The 22806-nt window shown below is 34.7% G+C and overlaps 1 protein-coding gene across 6 annotated transcripts in view; it reads left to right on the forward strand.

Moving 5' to 3' along the window:
- TRPS1 (transcriptional repressor GATA binding 1) overlaps nucleotides 1-22806 on the forward strand; it is a 239671-nt gene that overhangs the window by 9682 nt on the left and 207183 nt on the right. The gene's annotated exons all lie outside the window — the stretch shown is intronic.

The raw sequence follows: 22806 nt of genomic DNA on the forward strand, positions 1-22806 counted from the left end.
TATCAATTATTTCTTGATATACTTTTGAGATCTTTTAAAATCATGTGTCTCTTCTATATTTGACTGCTAAATTTTTATGTTAATGAGTGAATTTAAATTATAAATAAAAATAATAATGATGATGTTTGAACGTCTTTAACTTGGAACCATTGGAAACATATCCTTTTTAAAGATTATTGCAATATTTGTTCCTCGGTTTTGAAAACTTAGGAAAGTTTTAGAAAATAATCTAAGTATAAGTGGCTAGTGTAAGCAGTTAAACATAAAAGTAATGAGTGGTATAAAATTTTATTTTCTGTAATTTATAAGCAAACAGTAAGAGAGGCTTCTTCTTTGTATTTAGAATGAATTTGCATTACATTCTTTGCCTATAAGATGTGGTAAACTTCTGTAAGACTCTCACTGTGATCTAAACCTAAATTATAGCAAACTGTTTATGCTACTCTATCCCATCACTGTTTATTCTATTTTTAAATGTCCCGTATTTGACAATTTATGCCGTTGAAAGAATGTCTTAATTGTAGATTTACAACACATTTTATTTTTCCTTTGTACTTTGATAAGCTTTAACTAAGAGAGCTGTCACTCAGAATGTTTTAGGCCAATAGTAAAAATCATAATGTACACATCTTGTATGTAAGTATGTATACATAATCTTGCATGTTCACTTTGCCAAACATTTAACTCTTTAGTGTTACACATATTCGTGTACATGTATATACACATATGTTGTGCACTTTTTACTCCAAGAATAATTCAGTGCATCATTATTAACATTTAATTATGTATATACATGTTCTTCCCACTCCCTGAGTTATTCAGCATATTATTGGTAATAACAGAATTTAAAAACTGAGACCAATAATTAGAACTGGAGAATCTTAGTGTAAGCAGGTTTTCCTCCTTTTTGTTTTTCCTATTTTCAGTTCCTTCTTAGAAAGATATATATAGATATAGATATGTATTTGAACAGAAGGGGGACTAGGATACTGTACAATCCATGATAACTTAAGGAACTCTTGCTGCATATGGCTGTATTGATTTATACGTTTTTGACATAGGAAACTTTGACCTCTTTGCCTGTGGTACTTGGGAAATTTTAGATAAACTCATTGGGGTCACACTCATAAGTTTTGGGTTTGCGTGACAAAAAGCATTCTCTAGCTTCTGGGGTGCTACTGTGCTGTTTTCCTTCAGTAGCAGAAGATCCTGGAAGTTAATTTGGCATTTGGAAGCAAAACTAGAATTCTTTCCTTTTGAAAATCTTCTGGATGGTTTTCAAAAGAGTAAGCAGAGATCATGGGCCGCATGATGTCCTTAATTTTAGGATGCTAAAGAAAATTATGCTGAGACCAGGCATGCTTCCTCTGGATTATTCTCCCATGCTTTTTAGTATATTTTCCTTTTTTTCTTTTCTCTTCATTCCCCTCCCCCTGCTTTGAGATCTATTATTTCAGTGTTTGGAGGAGTAAGGGATTACCCTTTTAGTGGAAAAATGTGTCAGCTGTAGGATTTTTCTTTATACATTTCCTTCTAATATTTATATTTTGGAAGCAACAGTATAAGAAGAGGAGGAAGCTTACGTACTGTAAAATAGTAATTTGATTTTATTGTTTGCTGTTCAATAGGACTTCACCATTCCATCTCTATGGAGGAAATGCATTGAATGAAAGCAAATAAAGTTGTGGTATAATCTTGACATAATTATAAACACTAACTGTGACATATTTCTGGCAAAAAAATTAAGTGAATTTTAGTTACTCAGAACTTCCACCAAATTCGGTATTCCAAGTTTATAAATATGAATTTGACCATTCAATCATGGATGATGCTAGAAATGCATGTTATCTTGATTTAGGGAATAAGAGAACTTAAAAGATTGTCACCATTAGTATGTTTTAGATTCCCAAGAAGTAGAATGCCAAGTATCATGTTATCTACCCGTTGAGGTCTTTAGTAAAGAGCTTACTTGTTGTTTATGGTAGCTTATATTCAATAACATCAAGCACAGGCTGCTTAACATATTTGTGTGTTGAGCTAGTGTTGTTCAATAAATGAATGTATTTCCATCAAGGTTTAGGGAGTAACATAAACTAGACAAGTAACCACCTACCAAGGATAGTTCTGAGGTTTGGAAGTTGTAACTAATTTTTAGGTGCTATGACATAAATATCATAATAGGCAGAAATATTCAGAGTGATCACCTTTTATAAAAGTTAACTTCTATTTTTTATGTCTAGGAAAATATAACAGTGCATGTTTACTTTTTGTATGTTTTGTCTCCAAGCAGAGGAAACTGACAGTTTTATGTTTTAAGTGCCGAAAGTTGTTCTTGGCTAAGCAGTCCTAGAGTTAATCACTGGGATGTTAACTTGAATTTTTGTCTTTAAAAAGGTTTAGATTTTTAAAACGAAATATGCTCCCATTATTTCCAAATTGACATCCTGTGTTCTGGATTGGTTTTTAGAGAAATGTTTTCCAAATTCTTTTGGATTGCTTGAAGTCCATTGATTTTGAAATATTTAGTTTTGTTTTTATTAAAGCTTTTCAGAAAAGAGAGGAAGTATGTCATCTTTTTAGGGTTTTCTTATTACAGAACCCTTGTTATATCACATACAATACAAATTAATTTTGCATTAATTTTGAATTTGTTTCTTTTGTGTTTTTTTCGGAAACTTGTTTTGATGCATCAGAAATTTACATATCAGTGATTTTCATTCTTGTGCAACACACTTTTTGGTGATAAGATATTTTGGTCATTTCTAAGTCAATGTCATTTTCACACTTTTATTTTTATTTCAGAAAAGAGTGGTATTGGAGAATCATACAGTATTTATTTTTTGTAGTTAATTGAAAATTCTAAATGGTATAAATTACATGACATTTAGTTGTTTCTCATTTAGATATTAGGCATTTTGTACCTGAATATTAGAGTGAAGGAAAAAGAAAAAAATATTACCCAGCTTTGGAATTAGTTTAAGATAGTTCTGCAGGATTCTTCAAAAGTAATAAGAAAATATAAATACTGTCAATGCATAGGATTAAAATTAAATCTGTATTTAGTGGAGACTTTAACCTGACATTTTAATGTAAAGACATTTTAGTATAAAGAAAACTTTCTCTGATTCACCTGCATTTTATATTATTTTATGTTTTGCTGACAACTGCTTTTGCTTATTAAGATGATCGGCATTCTTAAATTATAATTATGTATAAAACAAATAAGGCTGCTACCATAAAGAAGTACCAGTTCTGCTCAAATATCTTAAAGATTATTAATTTTTAAAAGTTTCCTTTGTAATAAATGAATTAGGCTCTGAAGAAATATACCAAATTGCAAACTTAGTACCCGTAACAGATCACCCCTACTATCCACTGAAAAATCGAACTGACTCTGAGAAAGCACATAATTCCCTCTTCTAGTTGAGTGTATTTATCAGTATTTTGGTGTCTCCACTGGTAAAAATGTGGGCATTGCAACGCATCACCTCCTTGTTTGGTTCCTGTGATGTCAGGCAAACATATTGCCAAAACCTTTGGTCCAGTGTAATCACAAGAGTGTTGTGGAATTAGGATAATGTGATGATTTCAAATCATGTTAATGTGTTATTTCCAAAGTGTAATTTAAAAAATTTACCCATTTGGAATATAAGAGAAGAGCCAGGACAGTGTTTTTGGGTTTAATTCAAAGCCTCTAGATACACATAAAGAATGAAAAATTCAACAGCTCCTTTCATCTTTTCCTAATGTAGGAGAAAATGGGAGTTTATTTTCACAAACACCATTGAAGAAATAATTGCTCAGCTTAATTTTGGCAAAAGATGATTATGTAAAAATATTAACTCAATTTCTGAGTCCGACAGAGTGTATATTTTATTTTGTTCGGTTACATTAGTAAAACCATGTACAAAAAGATATAAACAGAAGAATAAATTAAATCACCTTTCTGAGGTCTGATGTAGGGTAAATGGTGTAGCTTTTGAGATAATTCTCTTAGTTCTCTAATTTTGCTATAAAATTTGGCCACCATCTATTCTGCTGATGTACACATTGTGTGTGCACAAGTGTATAATGTTCTGCTTTCCACAAAAGGATGTGGGTCTAGCATTTAGATACTTCTAACATTCTGTTGTTACGGAGAAGTAGACCCTGGCCAGTGAAGCACTTCTTTTCTCAATGGCTGAGCTGTCCTTGGCTGGTTAGTCTAAAATTTGCTGCTCAAATTTGGTTTTATTTCTTTGTTTTTCTTTAATTTGGGTATATTCAGAGCGACCATAGGATCATATTTTATTTTGAGTGATAGAAAGGAGTTGAGCTGCTATCCATTCTAATATAACTGTCTTATTTTACAAAGGAGAAAACTAAAGTTTAGTGACTTCCCTTTACTTGGAACTGGAACTGGTGAGTGGTCACCGTCTTAATTTTTATGTAAAACACTAGATGGTTTTGATGTTTGTTAAGGAAATCTGCCTAATATTTGAAATACATTAATCTTTATTTTTCCCTTTGCTCATGGATACAAGAATAGAATTAAAACATCATGTATTAGTATGCAGTGAGAAATGGATGATTATATAAAGAATCAGTTGATATATTATTTCTTTATCAATACCTTATGAAGATATAGGAGTGAAATTTATCACAGAAGGTTAAAAATTTACTGCAAAAATCTAGGCTTAATGTTTCTTTTAAACACTTTAGCAAGAGAAGCCTCTTTGGATTCACTTATATAAAATCTAGTTGGTGCTAAAAAATTGGTTATGAAATGGTCATTAATAAGAAGCTAGTTTGTATGACCCTTTTCCCTTTAGCTTAATATGCCTCTAACATTTATCTATACAGAGACCAAATTTTAAAAAATAGACCATTTGAATTAAGGATTTTTTTAATCTTCTAGGAAACGGTATCATTTTTTATTCATAACAACCATAGATCCCTTGGCAGGTGTAAAAACTGTAGACGGCATCTGTGAGATTAGTACTGAAATGTGCAATTAGTTATTAAAATGTTGAGAAACCATTCATGGCATTTTAGATAAACTCAGCATTTATAAAAATAAATTAACAAAAGAAAAATAAAAGAATCTCATTTATTTTAAATGTTTTCTTGTTAATCCTATCTTTAGAATGATAAATTTCAGCTTAAATGGAGTGAAAATGGAATATCTTAAAATATAAATTTAATGTCTCTATTTTTCTTTTAGAATTTTTTAACTTTCCATTTTTAGCCATGACTCTACTATATAACGTGGATACAATTTATTTTTTAATGATTATAGTTAAGCTAATTTTAATCATTTGTTGAAGTGGCAAAACAGGAAGAATTCCCTTTTTAGACTTCTGAGATATTTTACTTATACCTCTTGTTTCTTCTTATCTTTTGGTCCTAATAGTTATATTGTACAATCTAAAGGATAAATGCGAGCCCCCATAAGTTAAATTTACAATTTATAACCCCAGTGCTACTGTCATTTCCATTTCTGGGTTTTAAAGAATTGTGGTGAACATCATGCAGAAAGATGTTGAACCTAAGACATTCCCCAAACCACTTCGGAGAACAGCTTCTTCAAGTGACTTTGTAAAGCAGGAGGAGGTGTGTCAGGCTCTGAAAAAGGGCTGGGCTGGGCTTGTCCAGGGTCTGTATTTGAGTTCACTTCATCCTGAGTTGCAAGTTGAAGAAGATAATGTATTTTCATTTACATTGGTTATCCTCTCTGTCTCTTAGCCAGAAAGCAGGCTTTTGTTTGTTTGTTTTAGTTTGGTTGTTTTATTTCGTTAATGTTTCTTTCAAGTGAAAAACCTTTATAATAAACAGCTTATAAATAGTTCTTTAAAATAAAACAGTTTGCCTGTGGAAAATAATGATCAGTTTGATAAAATCAATTAAATCAGAAAGTTATGAAGTGATCTTTAACATTAAAAAGCAGTTCTTCTAAAATGGGTGAAGGAACCATTTTGACTATCATGCTGATCATCCCATGTAAAATCTCTTTCTTGGTGTGGTGAAGAAAAGCTGAAAACTTCCATTATTAATACATATTATCTAATTTTTCCTTCCTTTTTCTATGGCTATTATTTCTAAATAGCTGAATTTATTTTTCACCCCGAGTGTGAATTATAATTTATTATCCAATGTATACCTGATAGAACCGGAGGAAACCCTATTCATGCTTTCCTAGCCCTAGTTTTTTTCCCACGATTTTGTTGATGTTATTCTTTTACTTGATTCTCCTCTTGTATACCAACTACCTCTTTTTCTTTTTTGACTCTAAGAGATTGGAACCTTACCATCTATTCTTGGCGTTACAGATCAGAATAAGGCAAAATGGCTTTTACTGTGAGCTTTGTTTATCAGAGAGTACTTTTTTATAGGTTTTTAAAACAGGTCATACCCAGATAAGGTTTAAATCAGATGAGTTGCTGTATTTTATTTTTATTTCCACTTGTTAGGGAATTTGCTTTCCTGTTAGGTCAGTATACACTTTATTTTTACTTGCTGTGAATGACAGCTACACTAATTTATGTATTTACTTACTTTTGGTAAACCCTTTTTAGACATTTTTTAAACTATGTTCTCATGGCACCTATTTGTGAACAAAGACTATCCTGGATGTTTTATAGAAGGTAGTTAAATGGCATTATTGTTTGCCCATTTGGATTATAATCCAATCGTTCATAAACCATTCTTGGAATCTAGGAAATGTCTGAATGCAATTCTATAGCTAATATATGGCTAATAAGGCTGAGAGTTAGGATTTAAGTGCTGGATCGATTTGAGGTAATAATCAAGAAATAGTGAATTATAGCTCCTTTGAAAGTTTAGAAAAATACAAGGTAAAACAAAACCAAAGATTACTTTTTGTTTATTTCCAGATGGAGTTCATCTTGTATGTGGCATGGCACAAAGTCAAAATGTTGCTCTTTGAGATTTATTAATTAGAATGTTTTTAAGCCGGATATGGAGTCCATTCTTTTTCAGATAAAAGATAAACCTATTCTGATACAAAAATAACCTCAGAGTGGAGAAGATATTGCATGCCTGAATCTGTGTTTCGTTTCATGTAAATCTCTATTTCTCAACTGCATGAAATCTGCCAGGGCTCCTCTGTTTGTTGACACTGCTGTATGGAAGTCACCAGTGGCCTCATGGAAGCCAAGCCCCAGTGGTCTTTCCATCTGACTGCATCTCTCAGATGAATTGGATGCTGCCAACCATTCTCTTGAGTATCTCTCCTGGCTTGGCTTCTGGGCACTGCATCTCTGCCACACTTTTTCTAGTATGTCCTTGAATTTCCTCTTAATCTCTGCATTTTCTTTGAGGATTTTATGCTTTCAGCTTTTAATTCAAATGAAATAACTCCAGAGCCTTTACCTCTAGACCTAAGCTGGCTCTGAATTCCAGTATCAGTGGCTTTCAACCTCCACAAGTACTTGCTTATAAACTTGCTTGGCATTCTGGACCCTTCAATCTGCCCCCAGTTTATATTCCTTTTATACGACACCGTGTCGTCTGTTCTTAATATAGTGTTTACTAGTCCCAGAACATTCCCAAACCGACCTTCGTTCATATTCTTCCCTCTTTATGAAATGCCTTACATATAGCCTTAACCATAGGGAGTCTATATAATTCCTATTCCTGAGAATATTAACTTCTGTACTTCTTCCTGAAGCCTTCTACTTTCACTCAATTAGGTTTAAACATCCCTGCCTTTTGCTCCCATTTGTCTGTGGCTTCAATATAGCCCCTGTCCAAATCTACTTGATATTGCAAGCCTGAGAAGAGTGGGAGCACACCCCATTCATTTCTGGTCTCTTTACAAATGCCTTGGATGTAGTTGTTCTAAAAAATGCTGCATTAAATTGGCACATGGGGAAGAAGGCTTTGGCTGGCAAAACATGAGTTTTAGGTATTGAAAAAATTGTGAAATTGGGTTGTCAGTTTTCAGAGAGGAAAAGGATTATCTGGTGTTGTATATGTAATGGATGCTCCTTTAAGTTTGCCCTAATGTATTGTTCCTAAAGTATAATATTGCTGGTTACAATTTACTATGTTGTAGTTTGCAGTGTACTTTCAAATCCTGCCATTTATTGATTAATGCCATCTAACCAAGTGGGATAGTGTTGGTGAAACTGAGGCAGAGGGAGGCCTGAATAAATTTGAAAGCTATAGAAAAATGAAAACAGACTGCCTTGTCGTGCTTTGCTAATATTATGTCTGAGGTACTGTGAAGTAATCAAAGATGCAACATTATAAACATTAAGGATAATGATCTTAGGCTCTAAGATCATGACTCAGAAATGTGCGCTTTTAACTTACATGTGTTGAGTGTACTTCAGCCCAAAGGTTGTGTTCTGATGGTTGAGGACAATGGCTTGTGTATTAGTTTCATGATGAAAGTTACTCGTGAGCAGGTCCGTCGCTTCAGTGCTAAAGAGGTAGAAGATCTAACAAGAATATTGATGAATAGGGTTTGTTAGGAGTTGAGCAGAACCATAGATGATGTTGCTTTGTGATGCCCAGGTTCATGGCAGTGTGAAAGGATATTGGACTTCCCTTTGCTCTTTTTAATATCCATGTCTCCCTGAGAGATGGGCAATAAAGTGATAACTGAATAATGGCTGCTGAGACATTTTTCATGTTGGGACAAGAATGCCTGAAATTTCTTTGAATGTTTGATTTTTACTAATCGCTTTTAATTGCATCTTAAAAGCCTGGGAACTATTTTGAAGTTTGTTGTTTGTTTGTTTCAGTTTTTGTTTTTTTTTGTTTTTAAGACCATATCCTTGGCCTTGTATAGTGTTTTTTTTTTTAAACCAAAAAAAAATTTCTTTTATCTGAGAATTGGGACGTCTCTTTGATTTACCATGTGATTCTGTTAAGCACCTAAATATTATTTTAAACAGCTCTGGAAAATTATTAAGACTTGCTATTTTTGTGAATTCCCAAATCTGTATAGATATGGAACCATGAAGAAGAAATCAGGGAGAATATCTCTTTAACGAACGTCTTTGCTTCTAGGACAGTTCATTACTTGTAGAACTTGCATTTATTATCTATTTCTCCCGTTAAAACAAAGCATTCCAAAGCTTCCCAGAAACCTTAGCTAATTGCATTTTTCAAACATGCTTTTCTGATGTCACCTTATGTCTATCAGCAACTTTACAAACCCTTTGAAGGAGATAGTTGGGTATTTAAAAGTATTGTCTGCTTGATTTTTGCAAACTATTTAAGTGATGGTAGAAAGGGTTTCACTGAAGAATACATTCTAGTTAATAAGTAGGGATTTTTTAAGTTCTCTGTACTTTTCCACAACCGGAGGGATGCATACTTTTGGTTGAAAGCGAGTAGGCGAAATTTAGTCCTGCTGTTCTGGTTGCCTCGATGGCTTTAAAAATCTCTCTATTGCCGTTTCATAATCCCTGACATGACTGTCCAGTTCTCCTGTCTGCTAAATGCAGAAATAGAGGAAGAAAATGTATGTTTTGGCTCCATTCAAATGTTCCTTATCAGACTGTATGTAGGAGGGGATGCTGTTGAAGATGCTTCTATTTGCCAGCTGCACAGCATGTGTGCTGGGCTGGTTTCCTGTCTGCTAAAGCTGTGTGGTGCCCTTTAACGATGGGGAGGAGGACATTATTAAATGTGTCAGGCTTAGTGTTTTCACTTGTGAAAATCAGGGAGCAGAGGGCATGCAAACTTTGCCCAAAGGCTGGACACAATTTGCATAGCAATGAGCTACGTGTAGTAACAACTGATTTGGTAGATGCTCAGCTAACACTGATCACAAAATAAAAGTGAGAGCAACGACAGACCGTAGGTGAGACAGGTTTACAGGGGAAAGGCTTCTTTACCAAGAGGTTGGTCTTCTATGAGGGGCCACCTTAAACTGCTGATCATGGTTTACATCTTTTGAACACGCTTGCTAAAGTATATTGGCTTCACCTGAGAAAGAAACTGCTGTCATCTTCATTTAACAGAAAGGAGAGAACTTGTTCCGAGGGAAGTTTAATAAATTACTTAGGGTACAACAGGTTGGGAGTAGCAAAGTTAAGATTTGAACCCAGGCAGTCTGGCCTGAACCCTGAAGCTTCCTAAGTGGTTCTACGTTGTTTCTCATCTGGAGGGTGAGCAAGATTCTTTGAGTTTGTGTATCTTCCAGGGTAGTAATAGGGTTTCAAAGACTTTTTCATATTAACACTGTTCCAATCTGCTTTCTTCTTAGGCCCTAATTCATTGTCAGGGAGATAAAAACCAACATCTTCATATATAAGACATTTAAAAAAATGTTTTTAGTAATAATTCTGGAAACATCCAACTTATGCTCTTTCTGTGGAGATAGCTGCTATCTCTTGTAAAAAACAAATGAATCAGTCTAAGTAACTGCCTCTTCTTGGCTCCATTACAGTAAAAAGGCTGTGATCAGCACACTCTTGTAAGGGGAAGTTGTTGAATGACATGGGATGTGGTACTGTCCTGTTAATCCTTATGGCTTTGTGTTTCTTAATGTATTTGCGCTCCTGGGTAGCTACCCCTGCCTCAAATGGGGTCTTGACAGCCTCGAATTCTGACGCGGCGTATGTGTAGACAGTTGGTTTGGGTTTGCCTTAAAAAAAAATCAAAACTTTTATCAGTTATTAGCTGGCTTGTCTCAGTTGGATTTTTTTTTTTTAAGTAATTTATATTTTATGAAAGAGCGTTAAAGACCCAGTGTGCTTTAGTGGATCGTATTATAGTCAGAGAACTAAAACCCAAGCGTCAAATTTCTTTAATTTTTTTTTCCTTTTATCTTTAAGGAGAAATTTAAAAAAATCAGAACTGCAGATCAGTCACAGAAATAGGATTCCATTTTCGTTTCCCTGATCCTGGAGAAGCTACTACCGTGAGAGTGAGCTGGTTGTGTCTTGGAAGAAGGCAGCCGTGTCTCTGTGGCCGCGCCTCAGCGGCTCCGGCGACACGACAGGAGCAGTGTGTGTGTGTGTGTGTGTGTGTGTGTGTGTGTCGGTGGTGTTGGCTTTCACAGGACCCCCGGGCCTGCTGCAGCCACCACGCGTGCTCAGCGCGCTGGCTGTGGGCGTGTTATCGCAGGAAGTCCTGCGGAAGCAGTTGTGTGCGCTCGCTCCCCCGTCGCCTCGCGCGTCCCCTGGCTGGTGCGCGCCGCGCCGCGCTCGCCGCCTCCCTCCTCCTCCCGCGCTCCCTGCGCGCTGCCCGCCCCGCCGGGGTCAGCTGCGAGAGGCCCGCCCGGCGACGGCCTCTCCCGCTCCCTCTGCCCTGCCTGCGCCCCCTGGCCACCTTGCCCTTCTCCCCGCTTCCCAACGTGGTCTCCTCTCCTCGCAACCTCTCTTTCCTCTTGTCTTCCCCCTGGCTTCCTCTTTGGCTGCTGTCCTTGCTTGCTTTGACGCTCTGATTTCCTCTTGCCAGATCCCAGGATGGGTTTAGCAGTGGTTACTCATCTTCAAGTCTCATTACTCACCTGTGATCACTGTGCAAACTGTAGAGACAGTTGCCAGTTGGGATAACTAACGTTCTAGGTGTGTTTTTTTTTTTAATTAATTAAAATAGTATTATTAGTCTTTAAATCGGTAACATACTTTCTCATATAGAGTTTTCAAGGGGCTGTTGAAAGTGTGTCTGATATTTTGAAGTATATTACACAAACATTCTTGAGTAGATGGAGGCGTTGTTTCATGCATTCTCAATCAAATCGATGAAGAAAATAAACAAGAAAGTCGTGCTGTAAATCAAATTTATTTTATAATTTAATAGTTTTTAGAAGCATATGAAACCTTTTTTGGAGTGGTTGATGCTTCTATATTTTCAGTGTTCTGGGAATTGAAGTCTTTATATTTTTCTTCAATTACAGATTTTAAGACAGTTGCTATCTGTGGATCCCTATCAAAATTTTCTCCTTCTCTACATTATTAAGCTTATTTTAAAATTAATTCTTCTTAAAAGCATGCTTTTTACACCCTCTGTATTAATGTCCTTTCAAAGTTCGTATTAGTAAGTCTGTGTCATGAACATTCGTATTTTTTCTCAGAGCTACTCTGAGATTCTTACTATTAAACGCAAGACTTATTTAGCAATGATTGAAATATATTGATTTATATAATTAATATCCAACTGCTTCATTTTTGCCTTGAAGATTCCAGTGTGCCTAACAGTAGGTAAGGAAAATAGTTGATAATATAACTGGATGTGGGGTGATCATTTTAACTTGTAGATGACTGGGTTTATGTATTGATACTTTAATTTTAAAATTCAAAAAGAAAACAAAATAAGAACTGTAGGTCCTTTTTAACTTGTAATAGTTTAACTTCCAGTATTGCTTTCCATAGGGAGAGTTTTTAAATTGATATCGTGAGTTGATTTCCTAAGATATAATATAAAACTAGAGATGTTTTATTAAAAAAAGCAGTTGTCCTTTGAATATATGAAAGTCTTTTTAAAGTATAGCAAGTCTTTTTAAAATAATATGCTTTAAAGGAAATCATAACCTTATGATAAAAATGTTAACAATGCTAAACCAATTATTAATGAGTACTATTCTGTCCTCAAACCCTTTAACTAAATAATTACCCTATTAAAATGAATACTAAAAGCATAGTACAAGAAACACTGGCTCTAGTATACAAATAATAAAGACTTGAGTCTACCATATATTTTTCTCATTGTTGGAAGAGCCATTCCTAGAGTAATGGGATGTACTTAGTACTTCAATGGTCATAAATGTGTATCACAATATTTTTTAATCTTTTTGTTTTATTTTGCATTTTTCTACAATTTCTACAGTTTCTACATTTTTCTACACTTTGGTATCTTTACAAGCTTATTTGTTCTGCAGGTATACACGGTACAAATTAAAATAAAGAAGACTCAGCTATCCCAGTCCTGTTTGGGATGTGTGATTGTCTGAAATAGGCTTATGTCCAGCCATGTTTAGAAGTCTGATAGGTTGTAGCTATGTTTTCCTTTCTGTACTGTGGTGCTGAAGGAATAAAATCAACTTTAAAATAAGTCTGTTCTCTGGTTTATAGTCCCCCAACCTAGAGGCTGTGAATAATAATACCTGGGCAGGTACTGGTTTTGGGGGAAGAATCAATTTAGGTAAGATTTGTAAAACAGGTTTGGTGAGTGCCAAAGGGCTGCGTGAATATTTATAATAATAATAATTGTTCCATTTCTAATTATTATAATTTCTGTATATCATTAACTATGAGAGTGCTCATTAGACTTTTCAAAATGGTATTTCTAAGGCCTTATTTTATCTTTTACTTTTAAAAATTATATTTAGGAGATATACATAGTGAGACAAAGTGAGATTTCTAGATGTCAGTTATTGTAGGAAAGAGTGGCATCACATTATTCCAAAAGACTAGCTTGGTGTCGTTCCCTTGATAGAATATACATGTCTTATTTCATTAGTTTTCTTATGTATGAATTTTTGTTCTAGAAGCTTGAGTTTTCTAGAGTGCTGAGTTCAAACTCACTCTGAATTGTAAAAATTCTTGAACGATTCTTGGGTTTTTTTTTACATTGTTCATCTTTGTTTATTCTTTGGGTCACTAATGACCTATGACATCATTTTAATTTTTTTGGTATTAGTATTAGTACTTAACACATGACTTAAAAAAACATGACTTTTAATAGTAAGCTTTTTTGCTGCATTAGTCTCATGAAATTTCTTCCTCTTCTCCTAAATGAGTCTTACAAAATTTCCCTTCAAAATTAATCACTGTCTTAGTTGTCAAGAGGTTGTGGTAACTTTGTCTGAATACATCAGACCCTTTCCTGAGGGGTAGTATCTAAGAGATGATGTTTTGTGGTTCTCTCTGAATATTTTAAAACTTATCTTGTTTTTTCATATGTGGGGTATATGCCATATGATCATAAGCAATTTGTTAATAAAATTGATTTTTTTTAAATTACTGAGGTCACCCAGTTTTTCTGCAGGAGAATAATAAATAGAAATTATGTGATTCCATAGCCACTATAGGGTCTACTCTGTGACATAGTGATTCTGAGTTATCATTTACAGCCACATATTCTAAATTTTCAAGCTAAGTGTGTATGTATGTGTGTGTATATACATATAGACACATAAAGGCATACCTCATTTTATTGAGCTTCACAAATATTACTTTATACATATGTGTGTGTATACTGAAAATTTGTGGCAACCCTGCATCTACCAAGTCTGTTATCACCATTTTTCCAACAGCTTGTGTTTACTATGTTTCTCTGTGTCACATTTTGGTAATTCTCACAATATTTTAAACTTTTTCATTGTTATTCTATCTGTTGTGGTGATTTGTGATCAGTAATATTTGATGTTACTATTGTAATTATCCTGGGGGTTCCACAAATGTGCCCATATAAGACAGTGAACTTAACTGATAAATGTGTGTGGTCTGACTGCTCCACTGATCAACCATTCTGTCTCTCTCGCTCTTCTCAGGCCTTCCTAGTTCCTCAGACACAATAATATTGAAAGTAGGCCAATTAATAAACCTACAGTGTCCTGTAAGTGTTCAAGTGAAAGGAGATTCACACCTCTTTCACTTGAAATCAAAAACTAGGAATAATTAAACTTAGCGAAGAAGGCATGTTGAAAGCTGAGACAGGCTGAAAGCTGGGTCTCTTGCAGCAAAGTCCTAACTCACTTTAATTCTGTGAAGTCTGAGAGAGGTGAGGAAGCTACAGAAGAAAAGTTTGAAACTAGCAGAGGTTGGTTCATGAAGCTTAAGGAAAGAAGCCATCTCCATAACAAAAGTACAAGGGGAAGCAGCAAGTGCTGATGGAGAAGCTGCAGCATGTTATTAGGTGAGAAATCTAAGATTACTGATGAAGGTGGCTACACTAAACAACAGATTTCCAATGTAGACAAAACAGCCTTCTACTGAAAGAAGATGCCATCTAGGAGGACTTTCATAAGTGGAGAGGAGAAGTCAATGCTTCATTTCAAAGCTTCAAAGGACAGGCTGACTCTCTTCTTAGGGCCTAACGCAGTTGGTGACTTTAAGTTGAAGCCAATGCTCATTTACTATTCCAAAAATCCTAGGACCCTTAAGAATTATGTGAAATCTACTCTGCATGTGTTCTATAAGTGTTCTACAAAGCCTGGATGACTGAACATCTGTTTATAGTATAGTTTACTCAATATTTGAAGCCTACTTTTGAGACCTACTGCTCAGAAAAAAAAAAGATTCCTTTCAAACTATTACTGATCATTGACAATGCCCCTGGTCATCCAAGAGCTCCGATGGAATTGAATGTTGTTTTTATGCTTGTTAACACAGCATTCATTCTGCAGCCTATGAATCAAGGAATTATTTTGACTTTTAATTCATATAATTAAGAAATACATTTTGTAAAGCTACAGCTGCCATAGATGGTGATTCCTCTGATGGATTTAGGCAAAACGAATTGATTATCTTCTGGAAAAAATTCATTCTAGATGCCATTATGAACATTCAGTATTCGTGGAAGGACGTCAAAATATCAGCATTAACAGGAGTTTGGAAAAAGTTGATTCCAACCCTCATGAATGAGGGTTCCAAGACTTCAGTGGAGGAAGTAACTTCAGATGTGGTGGAAAGAGCAAGAGAACTAGAAGTGGAGTCCAAGATGTGACTGAATTGCTGCAAACGTGAGATAAAAGAGAGGAAACTTGAACAGATGAGGAGTTGCTTCTTATAGGTGAACAAAAAAAAAATGGTTTCTTAAGATGGAATCCCCTGGTGAAGATTCTGTGAACACTGTTGGAATGCAACAAGGGATTTATCAGCTTGCTTAGTTGATAAAGCAGTGGCAGGGTGTAAGTGTATTTTGATTTTGTGGGTAAAACGCTATCAAACGCATTGCATGTAACAGAAAAATCTTTCCTCAAAGGAAGAATCAATCTATGTGGTAAACTTCACTGTTGTCTTATTTTAAGAAATTGCCACGGCCACCCCAGCCTTCAGCAACCACCACTTTGCTCAGTCAGTAGACATCAACACTGAAGCAAAAAAATTATGACACACTGAAGGCTAATGTGTGTGTTAACATTTTTTAGCAATAAAGTATTTTTTTTAAATTAAGGTATGTGCATTTCTTAGAGATAATGCTATTGCACACTTAATAAGCTACAGTACAGTGTAGATATAACTTTTATATTCACCAGGAAACCAAAAAATTTGTGTTACTCACTTCATTGCGATTCTTGCTATATTGTGGTGGCCTCGAACTGAACTCGCCATGTCTCTGAGGTACTCGTGTGTACTTTTTCTTATCAAGAATAAGCATGCTTTAAACATCAGAGATAAAAACATTAACAAAATATGCCTATTTAAGCCATAGCAGAGTGATTAAAATTAATATTTTTTTATGTTTTGGAGCTCAAAGCATTTTCTTAAAAGTGACACAGAGTTGTCATTTATATTTTCTAAGAGAAAACTTCTGGAATTATGTTTTATTTAATAGAAAAGATGTCCCTAACCAAGAACACTAATTCTAAAATTTTGTTGTCACATGCTGTTATCAGATTGCATATTGGATTATAAAATTCACAAGTTTCATTACTACGGGCTTGCAAAGTATATTGCTGAGATGACTAGAAATTCTTTTTATTAATCAAGTTTTCAATAATAGAGGAAATTTTAGAAATCATTCAAGAATTTCCAAATTAAGACTCTCAAAGTTTCTGAATGATACCAATTGTCTGAAAACTTCTTTGTCGTTTAGACACAGTTCCCTATTTTTTGCTCAGCAGTAAATTAGTCAGCAGGTTCATATGTATGTGTTTGTATTTATTTTTATATTATATTTATGATTATTATGTATGTATATAACATTTGTTAATATGTATTTTTTAAAAAAGAAAACATATTCCTTAGACTTTGGAAGTTAGGGCAACTGAAAATGGAGCTTTTCCTTTTCATATCACAGTTGTTTTTCAATTCAGATTTTCAGTAACTGGAAGCCATTTCTATATGCTGGTAATTTGATAACCCATTTTGAAATGCATTTGTTGAGCTCATTGTAATTCCATGTGCCTCTAATGAAAGGCATGTGATGGTATAGATTGAAAGAATGATCTGTGGTTGGTCCCTACAGAGACCCTGCTGCCCGTTTTGGACAATCTTTAACCCAGCACCCACTAGTATATTTAAGCTAAAACGGAGTTTTCCAAAATTTAAATGATGTCATATTTGAAAGCGATGCCAAGAAACAATGTGGCAGTTTCTAAATTTTGTGAAGCTAAAATCCCTGGTTACAAGAAGGAGTACATGTCACAGATGAGTAGTTAGTAATGACTTCAGTTTAGCAGGAAAAGAGCAATTCCCATATGCTGATTCTAGTCTCATAACAAAGAATGTTATAGAAAGATTGCACAGTATTTAACAAGCTGTGAGTTAATGTGACAGTGTCGGTGTATCTAGTTCCAGAAGGATAATCACTTTACCATATTTCTTCAAAAATATTTTAAGTTATATTACAAAACAGAAAACTCACCACAGATGAATCCAGACTGTTCCCCACTGCACCGCCCCACCCCCGAGTTAGGCAGTAAGATTAAATTCAGTTAAACAATTGAATTGCTCCAGAATGCCTGCTCCTGAATACCTGGATAAATAAGTAAATCTCATTGTTAGACTCTGAACCTCAGAACCTTGCCTCCCAGGACAGAGGGCATGAACTAGAGTATTATCTCTCTGATCTTAAATATCCAAAACTTATTTTTCAGGGACTTTGCTGTTCACTAAGAGCCACTATAATTTTAATATAAACTACATTCTCCAACATTCATTGGCACCTTAGGAGTCAAGAAAATGGAATAATGTGTTGCTTTCAATCCTTTCAAACACATATTGGAGACAGACATTGGTACTGTAGATTTGTTTGTTATCAACAATTCATTTCCGAGGCCTTTCCCAGAGACTTGATCTCTTATGCGTGTTCATATTAGCACTGTGATTTTCTTGCTTCTCTGAACTCTAACGAACTGACAGATATAATTTTGAATAGTAGACCTGATTATGTCTCTTTGAAAGCTTAGAACTCCTAGAACTCCATGCTTATTATTTTGCTGTTGCAAAGGTTCTTAAAAGCAGGCGTGAGGAGGAATTGTGGAGTAAGTAGAGGATATTATTTCCTTCAGTGATGTAGCAAAAAATGAATATTTTCCATCCTAAAGAAAAGATAACCTTTGTCAAATTTAGGGAGCACTGTTTTATCATTCCAGTAATAAGCCTGTCTCTCTTTTTCCAATTAACATACATAGTTTGATATTAGCAGAGACCTAATTCAGGTAGAGAGAGGTAAATAAAATTAATAATCCATCATGAGTAATTTCTACACAATACCTTTTATAAAGAATATTTTTTCTTTGAAAACAATCATAAAGTTGATAATTACATTATTTTCCAGTCTTTCCATTGCTTAAGACATTTCGTGGAAACAGACTATAGAATTAAGGAGTTTTGGTACTGTAAAAATATGTGTTGCTACTTACCACTGTAACAGACTGGACATACACTGTACTGTCAATATACTACTGCTTGGTATTGGCTGCTTTAAGAAGTTAAGGTCTCAGTTTGTCAGAAGAGACATTGCTCTTGTATCGAGTACTTACCTCATGATGCTTACCTCATGAAGCGGCACGGGCAACAGATGTTTCACTGCCACTATTTGATTTATATTGTATTTTTCGTGTAAACATTGATTTAAAACATAAAAATCAGTGAATTTTTAAAGAAATTGAAAACAAGAGAAATATAGTCAAATTTTCTTTTTTTCCTTCTACCCAAAAATGTATGGCCACCTGCTTTTTAAGATCATATAATGATTGAATTTACCTGAGTAAGAAGCACCTCTTCTTCCCACCTCCTCTACTGGTGTATATAGTATATAGAAAGTGGCCACTTTGTGTGCTATCAGGAGCTTATAGTCTAGTGGGGGAAAAGTGGGACGTATTCCAAAAATTGTAGCACGTTGCCTTTACAGTCTGTTCCAGGACATATTGTCTTATTCATTTAATTTGTAATCTCTTCTCGTTTTATGCTTTTTAAAAATAATTTTGTAAAATAGACAAGTTATATATATTATTGTAGGAATTAAGACAATACAGATAAACTCAAAGAAGAGGATGAAAACCTGGCCCAAACCACTATTGATTCTGGTTAATAATGTTTACATCTTTCTTTGAATCTGTATGCTTCCCGGGTGTGCGTGTAACTGTGTGCATTTCTCTATCCTTTCCAACCTTGGAAAAGAGGCAGTTTTGCCAGGATTTGCTTTTGGAAGTACAAGGAGATCTCTGCCCACACCTTTTTTTTTTTTTTTTTACAAGGTCTATTATTACCTCAAACTTGAGAACAATGTCAAATTTTTTGGCCTAAAAAGCAGTGTTGGCTTGTGCCCAAAGGTACCTTCATTAACTTCAACCCCAATTCACAAGTCAACATGTTTTACTCATTGTGCTCCGGTCTTCAGGCTGTCCACTACAGAGTCTTAGAGTGATTGTTTTGGAATGGACACAAAGAGGACTAACTGCAGTCTAAAAGTGCCCTGGCTTTACAATGCTGCTTCTTCAAGAACAAATGCTATCTGGATGGAGAGCCACTGGGAGATTTAAGTAGTTACCAGGGAATATTGGTCTAAAATGGAATTTTAGATGAGCCTTTTAGCACCTAAGCTGATGTCTTCCAAGTCTCTGTCTGTACAGATTTTACTTGAAATAAAGAGGTGTGCTGTGTTGATGCCTTCTTGCCATTATTTTAACATTGATTTACGTGGAATGTATTAGTAGGGATTATCATTGACTTTTTGACCAAGTTCTTAGTTAGCTCCCAGTGGGACTAGGAAGATCTGGGTTCATTTTGGAAGGTCTACTTTTGTGCTTTTAAAATTATTTTTGAAAACTTTATAAAATGCTACATGTGTAAGAATTTAAGATTTAGAATGGATTCAGGATAGACAAGGCTAGAACAAAACAGTAAGTAAAGTCAGGCAGGCAACAGAAACAAGCAGATGGGTATCAAGTAGCTAAGGTAGTCAATTGATTAACTCTATTTTTGTTTTTTCAATAAGTTGTTCTAAGTTTATTCACTAAACTTCAATAACTTTGATAAGTTCATTTAACAAATATTAATTAAGCAGTACATGTATTGTACTGAGGCGAATATCATGCAAATATCAATGTGAATGACAATGAGAGGACACTATCCAGGCAGGAATACAAATAATAAAACAGATAAATGAAATATTGATAGCATAACTCCAAATTGACTGTATCAAGATTATCTTAGCACATAAATGACCACACAATCCAATGTCATTAATGTTTCACAAATATTCACCAGTTACTCCATCTTTTCATCTGAAACTGTAAGATACCTCTGAGATTTTTAATTCTATTTTCTTCTATGATCAGAGTTGAAACTTTTTATGAAATGCATAACATTTCTTCATTTTTTCACCTTTCCCTTCTTCAGTCTACCTGTCATACCACATCTAGTTTAGTTTTCCTGCAGAAACTTCAAATGGGTTTCTGTTTTCTATAAGTAGCCTCATCAACTAGAATTCAAGATTCTGTCTTATTAACCTTTGCAATCACATCTTCCACGTGATCCATTTGTTTTAAACCCAAATTCTTCCCTGTTTCTTGGCATGTGGTCATATTGTTAGAATCTTTGGCTTTTCTTACTCTTGTTTACTGAAATGCCCCCTTTTCTCCTCTATAGCTGTGGAGTTCTTATTTCTTCCTCACGATCATCTTTGCCCTCGTCTCTTAAGTGTTTTTACTGCTATGGACCACATTGGTTATTTTATTATGAATGAAACAAAGAATAGGAATAATAATTCTCATAAAAAGAGTAGCAAACATTTAGTACTTACTGTTTGCTTTCAAAGGAGCTTATTGTTTTTTTTTTTTTTTTTGAGACAGAGTCTCGCTTTCTTGCCTAGGCTAGAGTGAGTGCCATGGCGTCAGCCTAGCTCACAGCAACCTCAAACTCCTGGGCTCAAGCAATCCTCCTGCCTCAGCCTCCCGAGTAGCTGGGACTACAGGCACGAGCCACCATGCCCGGCTGATTTTTATATTATATATATTAGTTGGCCAATTAATTTCTTTCTATTTTTATGGTAGAGACGGGGTCTCGCTCAGGCTGGTTTTGAACTCCTGACCTTGAGCAATCCGCCCGCCTCGGCCTCCCAGAGTGCTAGGATTACAGGCGTGAGCCACCGCGCCCGGCCAGGAGCTTATTGTTTATACTGCTCATTTTGGTGCTAAATCAATCTCATCCTGTATTATAGCGACTGAGATGTTTACTCTGAGCCTTGTTTCTTTGACAAAGGTAGCTAGCTCCTGAGAAAGGAATACTGTTCTCTTAGAATTTTAACATACTTGTAGGCCCAATAAATAGTGTATGAATGAATTAATTGATTGGAAATTTTAGAAGTGTGAAATGGCCTTGCCCACAAGTAGAATGTGTACATGACATTTGATATTGCTTTGGTACTTTATTTTCCAACCTGATGGGCAAGAGTAGTTTTTTAAACAATTAATACCTCTGCATCCATGGCATAGTAAACAGGAACTTTATTGGGAATTAATTGTGTCATCTTGTGCTCCATAGTCAGAATATTAAGCTTTTAGGAAGAGATCAACTTAAAATAACATGTATATGCACAGATATATTAATATATAAAATATAATTATATTTGCATTGTTATATTTAATCCCTTATGATAAAAACTGTAGGACTATTGGCACTGTCTTTTTAGATAGTAAAAAATATTACATCAAAATCAGAGACAATATTTTAAATTATTTATGTAATGCTTTTGACTTGACATAATTATGTAGAAATTCTATTCATAATCCAGTAGTAAACACTTTGTATGAAAACTTCATCTAAAGTTTCATGAATATATATCAGAAATGATTATCTAATATTTTTAAGAAAATAGAAACTTTTTACCGAACTTATATTTTAATCTTTTATTTCATAGAATTGAAAATTTTAAACAAACACCAGTGAAATTGCTAATAACACTGGACCTTTTTCAGGTCCCTTTAAGAATCCACATTCTCTCTTGATCTGGGCTTTTTCTTCTGTCTGAATCACTCAATCCTCTATTTTCATCTGGCCAGCTTCTGCTATCCTTCAGTTTGTATCCTTCCTTGCTTTCACCCAGACCCTTTCTTGTTTTACCAAGTCTGGGTCGGGCATCACTCTTCCCTGTTTATTTTTCTTTTCTCTAGCTGGACTGTCAATTCACTGAGTGTAAGTTTCTTATCTACCTTGTTCACAGTTGTATTCTTAGCATCTCACTCAATGCCTGGCATATAATTGGCCCTCCAAAAATATGTTGAATAGTAAATGTGATGTTAATTTCATTTTGATTATAAGCATCCATTATAGCACTTACTCAGTGTTGTAATATTTGCACAAAAACAAAAAATAAGCTTTAATACTAAATGAGTACTGATGAAAGTACTGACGAAAGTGAAGTGATGGATAGATATATAAACGGATAAAGTAAGGGACATTTTGACATGACTAACTTTATTCTAAGTTTAAGTTATTGCACCAAAGACTAAAGGCTAAAGCAGTCCTTTCTCAAACAGTATTCCTGGACATCAGAAAATATTTTTGAATGGTGCTATCCTTTAACTTGTTAGCACTATCCAAAGTATTTTATGTTTTTCTTCCCCTCTCCACCATTCATACATTGATCTATAGGAATTACCTGCCAGGATCCACCTATTCTTTTAGCATATTTGAAACATATTGGTGATACTTTATGGAGAATTTCAATAAA

This window comes from Microcebus murinus, chromosome 7 (genome assembly GCF_040939455.1).
Source record: "Microcebus murinus isolate Inina chromosome 7, M.murinus_Inina_mat1.0, whole genome shotgun sequence".
Taxonomy (NCBI): Eukaryota; Metazoa; Chordata; class Mammalia; order Primates; family Cheirogaleidae; genus Microcebus; species Microcebus murinus.